Here is a 10,092-nt window from a genome sequence, read left to right as displayed (position 1 = left end):
CTATCATAATTTTGGTTGAGCAATTATAAAAAGAATGTTGGAGAGGTGTGGTCAGCATTCAAATTCATTTCTTCAAGCAAGATGGTAATAGTATTTTAATAATTATTATATTTTTTAAAGAGAGGTTCAAAGTAAATGTGGCCCAGATTTTTGGAGTCTACCATTAATAATATTTGGTATGAAAAAGAATAAGTGAATATTTTTTAAAAATTTATAATTTCTTGGAATGCTTCCCATTTCTCTTATTATTGTTGTCCTTGTGATAATGATGGTGAAGTGTTGATATATTTGATTATTTTATATACAATTATTTTCTAATTAATATTGTTTAAAATAAACTATTATTATTTATTATTGATTTTGGATAAAATTAAATTAAGATTTTTAAAATTTAATGTATGAATATAATAATATTTTTTTTATAAATCAGTTAGTTTGTTGAAATGAATTAATTTAATATTTTAAAAAATAATTTAAAACAATATATTAATAAAGAAATTTTGAAAAAAGTTTGATATTTAATTTGATTTTAGATGTTAAATTAGTTATATATGTTTTTTTAATTTAAATTGATTTTATATATATATTCTTCTACAATTTTGTATACCTCTCTAAATTTCAAATTGTCTCTATATCTTCTTTAATTTCTTTCAAATTATACTAATCTTCATCTACTGTCAAAACCATTGATTCCTTTCTCGAGTTTGAATTGATTGAATTCAATGCCATGATGAACAAATTATAATCCAATAGAGTTCCAATTTTTATTACAAAAATATTTCAATGTATAATGACAAGTTGCCCTCTTGTTCTCTAGTTATAACCTATCATATTAATGTCATTGAAGTGTTAAAATCCTCTACATTTTTTTAATTGCTTTCTTAAAGTATTGAAGATTAGAGGTTTAGAGAAGTGTCTTAGTTTTTAAAAAGTTTAGATAAACATAAATAGTTGTGGATCTTAAATCTATATTTCCCACTGTGCTAAGATGTTTTTTTTTCTTAATAATTCAATTATGAGTGTCAATTTATGTCATTATCTACATATCCACAATAATTCTTATATTTGAATATGTAGACCATATTTTATCTAGGATTTTTTTTACATTGTATCATATTTGATGCACCACCAAAAACCATATTAATTTGAACCTGATTGATTATATTGTATTGTATACATGAGTATGATAGTGATTGGCATAAAAGTAGTAAGGGAACAACTTAGCACACAATTTAATAAAATTTACATAATGATTGATCTTAATGTAAAATATATGATGCAAAATATCCTTATCCATTACCTTAGTAAAGATCACTTTACTATTATAAAAGTTCTATCTTCCTATTTACCTCACTTATGTATTTGTGTCTATTATATGGTGTCATTCAAATTTTCTCACTCCTAAGGCTAACTTTCCTAGAATGTGACCCTTGTCACTTTGGTCCACATACTAAAATGCTTAAGTTGTGTGTCTAAGAACATATTTTAAAGGGTATTATCCTTATAAATTAGAAAAAAGATTCATTATGAAAATCATACATAGAAAGATAAATTAGTATTAATCTTAGTCTCAGTTTTAATTCTCATACCAATCTCTATTGTATCAAAATTTATCTTTTATTGAAAAGAATTTTTTTTATCTTTACACAATAGCAAAGAATGTTGATTATTGTAAAGGAATTTTTTTTTCTTTCTAGAAAATAATTATAGAAGAGGTGAGAATATTTGAAAGGTGTCACATCAATCATATATAGGGCCTCTCTAAATAAACTATGCTATGTGGTTTAGTCTCAAGATTAAATTAAACATAGAAGTTTATTTCAATTGGTAAAATATTGTAGCATCTTGTCAAACCGCCTTGAAATTTATTTTGATTCTAGATCTTATTTTGTATCCTTTTATGATATATATTATTTTGTCAACACAGCTAAAATCAACATCACTCTAGACATTACATAAGACATTTTTACCTTCCTAGTTATTTCTTCTTTATGTTGCAATTACTCATATCTCTATATCTTATTCTAGTCTTATCTTGATTAGGTTAAATATTTATTTTAATTTATTACTATATTTAAATAAATAAAAAATAATAATTAAACATCATTTTTTATTTTTCTTAATCAATAACTTATACATTATCTATTTAGAATATAAATTTTTTAATACTTTTTATTTTAGTTTAGCACTTTTCAATACATTTTCTTTGCATTCCTAAAGAGCTCCAAATAACCTCCTAAAGGTCCCATTTAATGAAGTGTGAAGTCATATCCCATATTTCCACCATGATTACCTCTAAACTTTCTAACTCTCAAGAGGATAATATGAGCATAGAGCCATTATAAAAAATAAATTTAAAATAAAAGGGAGCATTGATTAGTTAACAAGATACCATAAATCCCCCTTCTACTTCCTTAAATTGAATAAATAGAAGAAACCCATAATAATTTCCTAATATCCAACTTGAGAGTGGTTACACCTCACATAGTCTCCTCTTAACTACCTTCAAATTTCGTCAATTGGAAGAAATAATGAATTTGAATATTAGAAAAAACATCCTTAGTTAACTTTACCATTCTAAAATTTGAAAATTGAAAAAAATACTTTCACTTTTTTTGGACCGAACTTCTTGCACCTACCCCATTAATGATAATCAAATATTCTATGAAATTTACCTTTACACTCAAAAAAATATCTCCTCTTGATGATCTTCTACCACCTCTTACATATGTACCCCTAACCCTTATAGAATTATTAGCTCTATTATTGTTGTACTTCCTACACTTCCATTAGTATTAAAATCAACACTATTGGATACCTCTTCTGCTTTCTTGATTCTTATCTAGTTTCATTTTACTCTCACTTGCATAAACTTCCACGTTTATTAGTGACATGTTTTTAGTCTTTGTACATTGCTTAAGGAGCTTGAATAAAGAAATTTAATGGATTTATTGCTTTGTATATCAATATTAGTATCTTTTGCACAATAATTTGTTCCTTTACAAATATATATAATAAAGTGAAAATATATTTGAATGTAAAACAAATTTGAAGGAAGACAACACTAATAAAACTAAGCCTTATGCAACTTAGTCTAACATGACATTACAATTACAATTACATCCTAAACATCTCTTCTATATCTTTCACCATATACCCTAATTCTGAATCTCTACTTATACTCTTATACCACAAGACATCAATAAATTAATTCAAAATCGACATCATACCAGATTCAAATGAACTCCTTATTCTTTTTATATGTATACTAATTCAACTCTAACTTCCCATTCTAATGTCAATTCAATTGCATCTAAATTTATCTTTTTTCATTATTAAAACTGCATTCCTTAGTATAAGAAACTAATGTATTTCAAGTCCGACACATTGTAATTATGTGGACTGCATTTTAAAAAGCTTTACTAATACCTTGAGAGTGGTATGCTAATACTTATGGCGCACTTGTTAATCATTCTCTCTGTTTTCCCAAAGTCGATGAATTATGCCGCGTAAGTGGGGGCTCCGCTTTCTGTTTCATTTTAAGTTGGTCGAAAAAGTAAGTGCTGCCTATGTAAGTGGAACAAGTGGACAACTACATCTACCAACGTGTCCGTCGAGAAGAATAGAGTCATAAAAAAAACATTTAATCCTTTTACTTTTTGTTTTTCTCATTATCAAGCATACTTAAAACGATTTGACAAATATATTTGAACATTTTTCCAAACGCAGTCTGTATTCAAACAAGATTCCATTTGCTTTTACACGTCTACATCTTTGTACACTTCTAATTTAGGTACATGTGTATAGGTTGTTGGTTTCCTATTAAACTGGTAGAAAGTACCAACATGATCATACTGGATGCCAACTAATACATTAATGTAGAGATTGTATCAATCATAAAATATTATTAGTACACGAACACATCACTCATCATCTGTCTTGACAACTCATCATACCTTCTTAGTTGGTCCAATGCATATCCCTGATTTCATGCACTTGAGGCATCTTACTATTTCACTGGTGGATCCGGTGTGAGACTTCAAACACCCGCCTTTAACTCTTTTGACTTATCTCATAGAACTATGATGCATACTTTGCATAATAAGAGATAAGTTCCCTTTACTGGTGGTAGTGGATCCTTGTCATCTGCATCCTACAATGCACTTATGTGGCTTCCCTATTTGTGCAACATATCTTCAAACAAGCACACTCACTGTCAATCTTCTCTTCAATTGGTGACTGCATCTTCATCCGGTGAGAGTCCTACTGTTCTTCATCCACACAGTGTAATGGTGACCTATACATCATTCTCCTCCCATGTAGATGTGATTTAGGTAACATTTTGCCTCTTTTTCACAAACAATGGCTGAACATCTCGCTCATCCTGCTTATACACTGGTCATAAACTTGTTGGTTGGCAACTACTCACTCTCAACACATCTCTTACTAGTTGATGTCCTTTCCTTACCGATGATAGACTATACCAGTAACCTGTCCATCTCAACCACACAAGTCAAACATTGACCTATATACCGGTGACCTGTAACAGAAGGTGATATCAAAGATATCATTGCCTATATGCATCCATGACCGTGCTGCACATACATCTCTTATACCAATAGTCATCCTATATCGGTTGACATTAATGACAATACAATGCCAACACCAAATTCAATTGTGATATGACTTAAGAAATCGTTATGAAGAAGCCTTACATCTTTTTGAGGTTCTTTTGTCAAATTAAATTTGGGAAATGTGGAGACTCTTCAGTATAGTTCACTCTTCAATTATTCAAGTCAAAATATTTTTTCATTTATAATGTTTATACCTTTTACAATACCTAAATTATATGCTTCAATGATCCACATAAATTCTTCCCCTTCCTCTTCCTTTGTCTCCACACAATCCTCTTAACATAGAAGAGGAGTGAGAATGATGGGTTTCATATTTTTTCTTCAATTCTTATAGTAGTTTGGAAAGCTTGCACTAGACTCTTTGTAGAACATTGAATACACTCATCACAATATTGTTAAAAAACCATCAACTTTGTAATTTGGAATGTGGTTATCTTTTATTTCTTCAATGGCTATCATCACTAAATATAATTTTCAAGGAAGGGACTTAAAGCTTTAAACACTTTTTTGCTTTGCAATAGTTTCCAATAAGTTTTAAGATGGTTTTCATTGCTTTTGTTCTAGTAATAAAATTTTGAATAGATTGAGTTTCTTTCATTCTTAATTTTTAAAATCATTGGCATATCATTTGTAAAGCCTGCCATGCAACCTTCAACTTTACCATAAAATAATATGAATAAATTTGAAATATTCAGTGTGTATTAAATAGTGAATAAAGCTATATTTTCCTCAGATTCCCTTACCTTCTTTCATCTAATTTTATTGATTTTTTATACAGATTGAAGATATTATAATTTGCAAGTTTATTATATCCTAAGATCTTAGGATAATAGTAAGTGTTGGAATCACTGCCGCTGTTACACCAAAAGCTCGAACTATCAATGAACGGGCATGCAACCAAAGTTAAGGATCCACAGGAGGTAGGAGAAAGCCATGTCATGAATCCATAGAAGGCGTTGACCCACTGAATGGCCAACAATCCCCACCTCAGCAACTACTGAGGATTCCAGGGGCAACTCCAAGGATTCAAACCCGTGACCTAGTGCTTTGATACCGTTGTTGGAATCACCATTGTCGTTACACCAAAAGCTTGAGCTATCAGTGAACAGGCATGCGACCAGAGTTAAGGATCCACAGGAGGCGAGGCGAGCGAAAGCCATGTCACGAATCCACATGAGGTGTTGACCTGCCGAACGGTCAACAATAAGGTCTTCATTTTCATTCTTTATTCTTGGAGAGAAATGGTAGATCTTAGAAAGCATCTTTGAGAATACAGTGCTTGAGAAAGTTTCTATTTGGGAAAATGGCTTGACATGGCTAATTATGGAAACTTGGATTAAGGATCTGAGGGGGTGCAAATGCTCGTACAAATGAAAACTTTGTCAAGGATCCTCATGAATGATGCAACTGCTAATGCTAGAGATAAGGAAGCCTTAAAGAAGATAAGGTTTAGCAAACTAGAACTGGAAAGAAAACCACAAAGAAGATAATATGGTGTTTTATTGTGAAGCTGCATAGGATACGAAATGAGTTATGGAAGGAGATAAGAAGACGTGGAAATATTAATTTACTAATCGACAAAAGTGGACTAATGCAACTATTGCAACAACTATTTTTCTTGGTGAGGTATGGAATACTTAATGCTCAGGTGGTGAAAAGACTAGTCTCTTTGTTCTTAGATTTCACAATCCAAATGTATGGTACACTCATCTCCCATAAAGGATGATTTCAATGGCATCCCTTAACTATCCTAGATGTTCACAAGTTGTTTGTGGATGTGAATGATGTCCTCCAAATATGTCATGGAAAATTAGGCATCAACATGTACTAATGTTTAATTTTGGGAATAAATTACCAACATAAGATTATTATAAATATTTCTCAATTTTTTTAATAAAAAATCAAAAAAGAAATATACGAATCAACATATGTTCTTATATATTCAAGAGATTGAATTCAATACCATAAAATATTTTACAAGCATGCAATTCAAAATGTGCATTAGGCAAGTTTTTTTTACATTGATCATATTAAGCGAACTCTCAACTCAGCTCCAATCTTATGTATGAATGATCTAAAATATTTATGATGAATGTCTACTCAATTTTATCATATGAATATTTGAAAGTTTGTCTTTTCTTTTTTCTTTTTTTTCTCTTTTTAATTCTAATTTCCTTAATGTTCCCAACCATCTCCAAAAATGAATTCGAAAAAATCCTTTCCTAAAACTTATTTTTTATTCTTAAAAATTTAATTGACATTAATAATACGATACTGTGAATCTGTATAGTTTTTCAAAAGAAATTATCTATTCATCATTGTTTTCAAAAAAATTCTCCATTGTATACCATGAAAATTATATTATACCCACCTAAAATTTATAAGTTCAATGAAACTTTTTTTAATTCTATAAAATTTTGTTCAATTATTTTACTCTGACATAAAATAAAATGAGATATTAACAATATCATACAATTGGGTGATTACTACCAAGATTAAGAAAATTGACCCCTGTAATACTTGTCTTTAGGAAGGAGATAATTCTTATCTCGTAAACTTTTTTTAATATGGAAATTTAATAATAGCAACAGTCGATAGGCGCTTGTAATAATTTCCAACATCGGAGGCGTGTAGCATGCACTTTATATGGCTTCCATTATTCATCATTTAGTGTAATTACAATGCATACTTCTTTCCTGGTGCACCTATCCTTACTGCATTACATGTTACTTTCCCTTAAAGGTATGCCTAAAATACTAAACTATTACATCAATGATAAAAGAAGACAAAACACATACTATATTAGAACTATTGCCGAATAGACCCCCTACATTGTATTTGAAAAAGTTGTTCAGAGAGCCCAGAAGAGGGAGGAGGGTTGCCATCATGATCACTCCTGTTGGCGGACAAGATAAAGATCACCATTCGACTTGTTGGCGGATAGTTGAAGATGTGCAGAGAGTGGAGGAGAAACACCCAGCACTTACATGCACTCACTGTTCAGAGAGGATAAGGGAGAAGAACAACACCACCGTCATTATTCATACTGCTGGCGGACAGTAGAATATGCATGGAGTGTTGCTCGCATTTACTCCCTTTAACATATCATTGCCAGCTCGGCCTTGGCCTCCTTTGTTACAATTCAAACAGTGATTACGATCCTGGGTGAGGTTAGGAATATCCACACCGTGAAGATGGGCACATTTATGCTATTATAAAGATATACTACCACTTTGCTGCAATCTGTATTCATCTTCATCGTATCGATTGGAGGTGGGCTACAGCAGTGGGTTTATGCAAAAGATGAAAATCGGACAGCTAGCGTAGCGGTTTTAGGATAGAGGATTTCTGGACAGAAAACCTGAGACATTTCGGACAATTGTTTCTAGCCATAATCAAATTAAGGACTGGTTGTCAAAGAGGAGATTACACTCAGTTCACCAAGAAAATTATTGTCTGCCGTGATTGGACTGCAGCGGCTCACGGTTTCTTTCGGCAAAGCTTGTGGACTAGCATGTTTGATGATTATGAAAATACGAACTATGTGCATTTGAAGACTATCCAAAATACGGAAAATAATAAAGGGCGTTCAGATGTTATGGGGGACTCCGCAAGAACTTTGGTTGGGTAGCCTGGAGTCCTTTGCAAAGGCTAACAACCTAATCATACAAGGCAATCAAGATGGTGAATAAAAGTGTGAACATCTGGTACACTTTCTGGCTAACAAGAGACCACAATATGATCTACGCCGGCGGTGCATAGAGCCTGACAAATCCCAAACGGATAAAGTACCTGCGCAAGAAGAGACTGATTAAGACCTGGAATGAACAACCACAAGAAGCAAGTGACGTGGCAAAACAACAATCACAAGAAGAAGAAAATGGTTCGTTACCTGTGGAAGAGCATTTCGCAGCCGTGAGTAGAAAGTCATGGAAAATTACAGCCGCGTCTCTGCTCAGTATCAGCGTTCATCTCTCTACAATTCATGCTGAAGTCGACAAGGAATACTGTTCCGACTCTCATCCTTTCTTCTCTTCCAAAGGCCGCTAAGGATTGTTTGGTGGCATATTCTCAGACATGGGAAAAGATAGATTTCATTGAAGAGACGGACAAGGAAGCCGACGGAATCACCAGCCAAGCAGCGGAAAGGTACTTCGGTGTCTTGCAAAGGAAACTGAAGAATGGCCACCTTCTTGCTAGGAAATTCAGATATGCAACACCTGGATGCGTTCGTCCAGCATTGGATAACCTCAAAAAGTAAAACCCTCCTGAAGTTTCAATATTATATCACTAAAGATGAGAAAGAAAAAGAAGGCCAATGAAACCACTGGAAGAGTGTTGGATGCAACGGCACCATTGACTGGAAAGCAGCAGCATCAGGCCTCGCAGTGTACAAGTTATGCAACAGCATTGAGTGCAATGAACGAACTGATGTGAGTGAACTACTGAAGGAATTAGAGTGCTCCTTTGCAGATATACTAAACGATTGCCTAGAGAAAAGCCAATATCTCTTCTTGTTGAACCCTAAGAAAAGGTCCCGAGACAGGATGAACAAAGAATGTGAAAATTGCGCTATACAGCAGGAAAAGCCATGGATAAGTTAGAAATGAAAAGCAAGACAATCATGAAAAAGCCAGATATGATAGCCAACACAATCAGGGATTTGAAATTCGGAGTTCACAGTCACTGGCCTACCCTGAGCACTAAGCAAGTTTAGCAATTGGATTGGGAAAGCACTTAGCACAAGAAGATCACCAAGAACCCAATATGCTCTCTTCCACATAGCCATCTTCACATCTTGACCAGTCTCTGAAAGGAAATATTGCAATAGAATGCAATAATTTCCTCTTTGATTTAGAAAGCAATACAGAAGAATAGAGGATAGAAGTTAGGGGGAGAAACTAACAACAAAACATTTTTAATTTGGAAGACAACTTAGTATCATAATTTTGTAATGTGACTTTCTAAATATTTGAAGAATCTAACACTTTCTCTGGTTTGAATATTTGCGAACAACAAAATCTTGTTTATATAGATAAGTAGCTCACTTGAAAACAACTATTAATATCAAAAACCATGGGCTGACCAATATGACACTGTTTAAGTGGTGTCAAATTGTTTTCGTGAGTTGACATATACTTTCAAAACCTCTCTTAGAAGTTTTCTTAAAAGTATTCAAAAGAGTTTGCAGATTAGAACAACCATATAAAAAGTAGATTAATCTATTCTTAACAGTTTTGTCTAACAATTTTTTAATCTCAAAAAAATTATCCTTATGTGTTTCCTTTCAATTTTAGTTTTAACATACTTGATCAATGTTCTAACAAACATTATTATACGATATGTATAACATATTGCAAATAAATTTATTTCATTCTTATACTCATCATTTATCATATTCAATGTCATTAATCAACCTACTCACTATTCATTGTCTTGATGACCTAAGCTATAAATA

The 10,092-nt window shown here is 32.3% G+C and overlaps 1 long non-coding RNA gene across 1 annotated transcript; it reads right to left on the bottom strand.

Moving 5' to 3' along the window:
- Window positions 1–7,263: 7,263 nt before the first annotated feature.
- On the bottom strand, window positions 7,264–9,622 carry LOC131064667 (uncharacterized). The gene is made up of 2 exons (XR_009111305.2): window positions 8,527–9,622; window positions 7,264–8,426 (listed from the first exon to the last, which is right to left on the bottom strand). It is a non-coding gene; the product is annotated as an uncharacterized LOC131064667 (long non-coding RNA).
- Between the last annotated feature and the right edge of the window lie 470 nt (window positions 9,623–10,092).

The sequence above is a fragment of the Cryptomeria japonica genome, chromosome 8 (genome assembly GCF_030272615.1).
Source record: "Cryptomeria japonica chromosome 8, Sugi_1.0, whole genome shotgun sequence".
NCBI classification, from domain to species: domain Eukaryota; kingdom Viridiplantae; phylum Streptophyta; class Pinopsida; order Cupressales; family Cupressaceae; genus Cryptomeria; species Cryptomeria japonica.
This window is presented reverse-complemented; position numbering and strand designations above follow the sequence as displayed.